This window comes from Chrysochloris asiatica, unplaced genomic scaffold (genome assembly GCF_000296735.1).
Source record: "Chrysochloris asiatica unplaced genomic scaffold, ChrAsi1.0 scaffold00209, whole genome shotgun sequence".
Taxonomy (NCBI): domain Eukaryota; kingdom Metazoa; phylum Chordata; class Mammalia; order Afrosoricida; family Chrysochloridae; genus Chrysochloris; species Chrysochloris asiatica.
Genome location: NW_006408727.1, coordinates 4401691 through 4408528, shown reverse-complemented (window position 1 = coordinate 4408528; position 6838 = coordinate 4401691).

Genomic DNA, 6838 nt, shown 5'->3' with positions numbered 1-6838 from the left:
AAAAAAAAAAATGCCAACCAAGAATCCTTTATACAGCAAAGCTATCAATCATATATGGCAGTGTAATCAAAACATTTCAGGATAAACAGAAACTAAGGGATTTTGCCAAAGCCAACCCTGTGCTACAAAACATCCTAAAGGGAGTTTTGTGGACTGAGAACCAACAAGAACAGACAACAACCAGAGATTGACATACGTGATAGCATCGCCCAGAATTAAATTGACAGAAGAAAGAGGCGAGAAAAGAACAAAACTATAAGAACAAACTCAGAGTATCTGGGAGGTCAGTCTATGATCAAAACAATTGCAAAGTAAACAAAGGTAAACACTTAGGAACAGAGATCCAGATGGAGAGAAGGTCAGGTAGATTACAGGATAAAATAGAATGCAATAAATGGAGAGAAAAGCTAATGGACTAAAAGGCAACATCAAAGAAAATTAACACTTCACAACATAACAAGAGAATGAAAGTCCAAGAACATGGAAACATTAAAACTATGAGGAAACTCACAAGAAAGAACACAAAAAGCAAGAACTCAACAAAAGAAGAGACACATAAAACAAAGAAAGCAGAAACACTACAAAAAAGCAAACATAATGGCAGCAATTAATCAATACCTATTGATAATTACACTGAATGTAAACAGATCAAACGCACCTGTTAAAAGACAATGAGTGGCAGAATGAATAAGAAAACAAGATCCTTAATATGCTGTCTGCAAGAGACACATCTCACACACAGAGACAAAAACAGATTAAAAGTCAAAGGATGGAAAAAAATATACCAAGCTAATTGCAATCAAAACTGAACAGGACTGGCAGTACTATTATCTGATAAAATAAATTTTAAGGCAACAACCAGCATAATATACAAAGATGGACATTATATCATGATTAAAGGGACAATTGAACAAGAAGACATAACCATAATAAATATCTGTGCTCCCAATGAAAGAGCTCCAAAATATATAGAGCAATCTCTAATATATTTGAAGAAATAGATGAATCTACAATAATAGTAGGTGATTTCAATACACCACTTTCAAAAATGAATAGAACAACCAGAAAGAAACTTGGCAAAGACACAGAACTAAATAGCACAATTGGCCAACTGGACCTCATAGATGTGTACAGAGCTTTCAAGCCCAAAACAGCACAATACACAATTCTTTTCCAGTGTACATGGAACATTCACCAGAACAGACCATGTCTTAGGCCACAAAACAAATCTTCACAAATTTACAAATATCAAAATACTACAAAGCATCTTCTCAGACCACAAAGCTATCAAATTAGAAAGCAACAATAGGAAGGCCAAGGAAATCAAGTCAAATACATGGAAATTGAATAACACCCTGCTGAAAAATGACTGGGTAGTAGAAGAAATTAAATATGAACTCACAAAGTTCCTAGAAACAAATGAAAACAAAAACACAACATACCAAAATGTGTAGGACACGTCTAAAGCGGTGCTGAGAGGGCAATTTATTGCAATAAATGTACACATCCAAAAAGAAGAACCAAAATTAACACATTAACACAGCATCTACAACAATTAGAAACAGACCAACAGAGGGAAACTACAGCAACCAAAAGAAAAGAAATAATAAAGATTGGAGCAGAAATAAATGAGATAGAAAACAGAAAAACTATAGAAAGAATCAACAGGACAAGAAGCTGATTCTATGAAAGGATTAACAAAATCAACAGACCATTGGCAAACCTAACAAAAGAAAAGAGGGAGAAGACACAAATAACACACATCAGAAACCACATGGGTAATGTCACAACAGAACCAAAGGAAATCAAAACAATAATAACAGAATACTATAAAGAGTTGTACTGCAACAAATTCAAAAACTTAGAAGAGATGGATACATTTTTAGACGAACATGACCTACCTAAACTTACACACAGTGAAGTAGAAAACCTGAACAGACCCATAACAAAAGAATAAATTAAGCAGGTCATCAAAAAACTCCCAATCAAAAAATATCTAGGCCCAGATGGCTTCACTGGTGAGTTCTACCAAACATTCAGGGAAGAGCTGTCACCAATACTACTCAAACTATTCCAGAAGATAGAGGAGGACAGAAAACTTCCTAATACATTTTATGAAGCAAGAATAACCCTCATACCAAAACCAGTGAAGGACGTCACTAAGAAAGAAAATAATAGACTAATATCCCTCATGAACATAGATGCAAACATTATCAACAAAATCCTAGCCAACAGAATCCAGCAACACATCAAAAAGATAAAACATCATGATCCAGTGGAATTCATATCAGGGATGCAAGGAGAGTTCAACATTAGAAAAACAACCATCGTGATCAACCATATAAATAACAAAAAAGATGATCATATCAATTGATGCAGAAAACACATTTGACAAAATCCAACATCCATTCCTGATAAAAACACTCAAAAAAGTAGGAATTGAAAGGAAATTTCTCAACAAAATTTAAACCATATATACAAAACCAACAGTCTACATTACTCTCAATGGAGAGAAACTGAAAGCTTTCATTAGGCAAACAGGAACCAGACAAAGATGCGCTTTGTCACCACACCTATTCAATATTGTGCTGGAAGTCTTAGCAAGAGCTGTATGGCAAGACAGGGAAATTAAAGGCATCCAATTTGGCAAAGAGGAAGTAAAACTCTATTTGCAGATGATATGATCCTATACGTAGAAAACCCCAAAGACTCAGTAAAAAAGCTACTAAACCTCATAGGAAGATTCAGCAAAGTGGCAGGATATAAGATCAACATACAAAAATCAGTTGGATTCCTCTATACCAAAAACGATAACATTGAAAAGGACATTAAGAAAGCAATACCATTTACAATAGCCATGCAAAGGACGAAATATCTAGGAATAAATGTAACCAGAAAAACAAAGGACTTATACAAAGAAAACTACAAAACACTACTACAATAAACCAAAAGAGACCTACAAAAATGGAAGAATATACCAGGCTCTTGGATAGGAACACTTAACATTGTGGAAATGTCAATACTGCCCAAAGCAATTTATGAATATAATGCAATCCCAATCCAGATTCCAACAACATTCTTCACAGAGATGGAAAAAGCAATTACAAACTTTATATGGACAGCAAAGAGACCCAAGATAAGCAAAGCACTGCTTAAGAAGAATAAGGTTGTAGGCCTGTCACTCCCTGACTTCAAAATTTACTACACAGCTACATTGGTCAAAACAGTTTGGTATTGGTACAATGCAATATACATAGATCAGTGGAACAGAATTGAGAATCCAGAAATTAACCCACCTACATACAGCCAACTGATTTTTGACAATATACCTAAATATATCTCATGGGGAGGTGATAGTCTCTTCAACAGATGGTACTGGCTTTTGCATATTATTGCTGGAAATGATATGCAAAAGACTGAAATAAGACCTTCACCTCACGCCTTATACAAAAACCAACTCATCATGGATTCAAGACCTAAATGTGAATCCCAGAATTATGAAGGCCATAAATGAAAATACAGGGACAAATGTGAGGGCACTTATTCAGGGAATGCACAGACAAAACATTTTGAAAACTGCACACACAAAAGTAGACAAATTAGATGAGTGGGACATACTAAAAATTAAAAACTTATGTGCATCAAAAGACTTCACCAGAAGAGTAAAAAGGGAATCCACAGAATGGGAAAAAATCTTTTGCAATGACACATCAGACAAGGGATTTATTTCTAAAATATATAGGAAACCACAAAACCTCTACAAAAAAAAAGACAAATAACCCAATTTAAAAATGGGCACAGGACATAAACAGACACTTCATCAAGGAGGAGATCTGGGCAGCTAACAAACACATGAAGAAATCTTCACAATCACTAGACATTAGAGAGATGAAAATCAAAACAACAATGAGGTATCATCTCAGACCAGCAATAACAGCAAAGATCAAAAAAGCAGAGGACAGTAAATGCTGGTGGGATGTGGAGAGACTGGAACACTCCTGCATTGCTGGTGGGACTGCAAAATGGACCAACCTCTCTGGAAAGGAATATGGTGCTTACTCAGAAGGATGGAAATAGAAATACATTATGATCCAGCAATTCCTCTGTTGTTGTTGTTGTTGTTGTTGTTGTTAGTGCCGTGGAGTCAGTTCCGACTCATAGCTACCCTTCACACGGTTTGCGAGGCTGTAAATCTTTATGGGAGCAGACCGCCTCATCTTTCTCCCGCGGAGCGGCTGGTAGTTTCAAACTGCTGACCTTGCGGCTCACAACCCAATTCGTAACCACTATGCTACCAGAGCTCCTTAGCAATTCCTCTACTTGGTATTTATCCACAAGAAATATGAGCCATAATATGAGTAGATATATGCACACCAATGTTCATAGCAGCACTATTTACAATAGCAAAAAGATGGAGACAGCCAAAGTGCCCATCAACTGAAGAATGGATAAACAAACTTTGGTACATACACACAATGGAATATTATGCTACCTTGAAGAATAACAAGGAAGCTGCAAGCCACCACATAACATAGATGAACCTTGAGGACATAATGTTGAATAAAATTAGTTAGTCACAAAAAGAGGAATGAATATTGCATAGGACCACTCGTGTAAAAGTCTAAGAAAAAGAACCGATACTAAAGGTGTGGGGGGGGGGTTCTTTGCTGGTTACTGGAATGTGGGAGGTGGGGTGAGGGGAGGAAGGGGAATGTGGAGCACAGGGTAGGGAATAGATACAGGATAGTTTGGGTGCTAGGGAGGGGAGCAATACACAAGAAGCGGGAGGGGAATGGAAGAACAAAGTGGATAGGAGAACAATTAGGCAGCTTTGCATGGACTAAGTGGGACAGAGGTAAATAATGATGTATGCACAACCTTGGAACAACAGGGCTCTTGGATATAGGGATTGAGACATGGTTGGAATGGGGGAAATAATGTTAAGATGCTTGGCTGTCTTATGAATCTTGGTTTCCCTGGCATACCATTATAAAATAGACACTTGATGGGGAGAGAAAGGAAAAACCAGAAATATCACCACAGAAAGCTTGTAAGTCCATCTTCTGCCTATAACTGATTGGAATGCCTAAAATGGGGCTACAACATGCCCAGTGAAGGAGGCTTCCTGAAGAGCCTCTGCATTACATAAGACCATAAGTGGAATCCTGAACAGCGTCCAGAATCTTCTGAGGTGGGAAATTTCCACTTGAAAGGATAACCAGACCAGCCTGGAGCAGCTAGAAAAACAGAAGGTACTTCTTGAAAGTATGACCGAAAGGAAAAATACAAACAATATAGGCAGACCAATTGATTATTACAGGAACAAGCAAGTTGCTCGGCCAGGAAACATCAAGGCAAGTAATTGGGTCCCCTCAGAGCAAACCCCTTCCAAGACTAAAACTCAATGGGAGTACATTCTCTGATTTGTGACCACGTCCATCACCGATAAGGGGAAGTGGAAAAACAGCAATGAAGCTGCGAGCTAAGCCCTACAATGTTCAGTAGACTCCTGTGAACCCGAGTGGAGACCTGGTTGGCCAGCAGTGTGGCAAGACCTGGGGACTCTTGAGCCCAGAGTCAGTGCCATAGCTATAGAGAACTAGAGTGGAGAGTGAAGCATCCAGCTGATAAGAAAAGAGGGCATATGCACAAGAACGCCAACACTTGCAGATAATACCCACTTGATCTGGCCTCAATGACTGGATGATCAGAGCTCAACTAGAAGAAGAAGAGTAAAAAAAAAAAGGAGTAATCTGATACAATTTGATGAACTTGACCTACACCTATAGATGCAGTAGCTCCAAAGAGGGAACAAATCTTTACAACAAGGATCATCCCCACCCCTCCAGACACAGAGTAGACAGGAATGGGCAATTTGGACATTGGCTACACAAAATGGGGGGTTTCAAAGGCAAGTGACTGGCTTACAAGCTAGCTTTCAAGAGGGAATCTAGATCCAGAGGGCATGGAGGAAGGTAGAATCTCCACTGAGTTGTATACAATTGTCTAGGCGGGGCTGATGATGGGAAATGCAGATAGGTCTCTTGTGATACAGTGGTGAATAATTGTTATCAGGACTGCTTGTGGGGATTGGAAATGTAAAGGCAGACATTTTGTAGCAAGGAGGGGAGTGGTTGACTTTACATTCTGGACCATCAAGGGAGTATAGTGGTGTTTGTTACCCAGAGAGGCAGTCACATCAGAGATGGAGGCAGAGACAATGATGAGAAGAGATGGATCGGCTGGGGACTTTGGACCCAGAGAGGGAGAGGAGCTGTGTGCTTAGGATCAGGGGGCGGGCTTGCAGGGTGTACCCTGTGGTTGGTTGAAGCTGCATGGAGAGGATTATAACCATGGCAATGAAATGATATATGATAGGATGAAAGTATAATGGTCTCCCATGTAAACTATCACATAATTCACACACACACACACACACACACAAAGTCAGAGATGTGGCATTAACAAAACTGACTACTGAAATACAACAAAACATTTTCAAACTAATAATAGATATCAATCAGTTATGCTATAAAATTAAATTGTTTTCTCTTCTTTCTAGAGAAAATTATATGAAATTATTATATGAAGAAATCAAGAGTTTGTAGCTCGAGACACATAGGGGAAAAATCTGGAGTATCAGGTTGATTATTAGAAAATTGTTTTAAATTTCATTGTATTGGTCATTTAGGAATTGGCAAAGAACAAGGCACCAGGAATTGATGGAATAAAAATTGAAATCTTTCAAGAAAGTGAGGTGGCACAAGAGGCACTCACTCATCTCTGCCAAGAAATTTGGAAGACAACTGTCTGGCCGACTGATTAGAAGAGATCCATA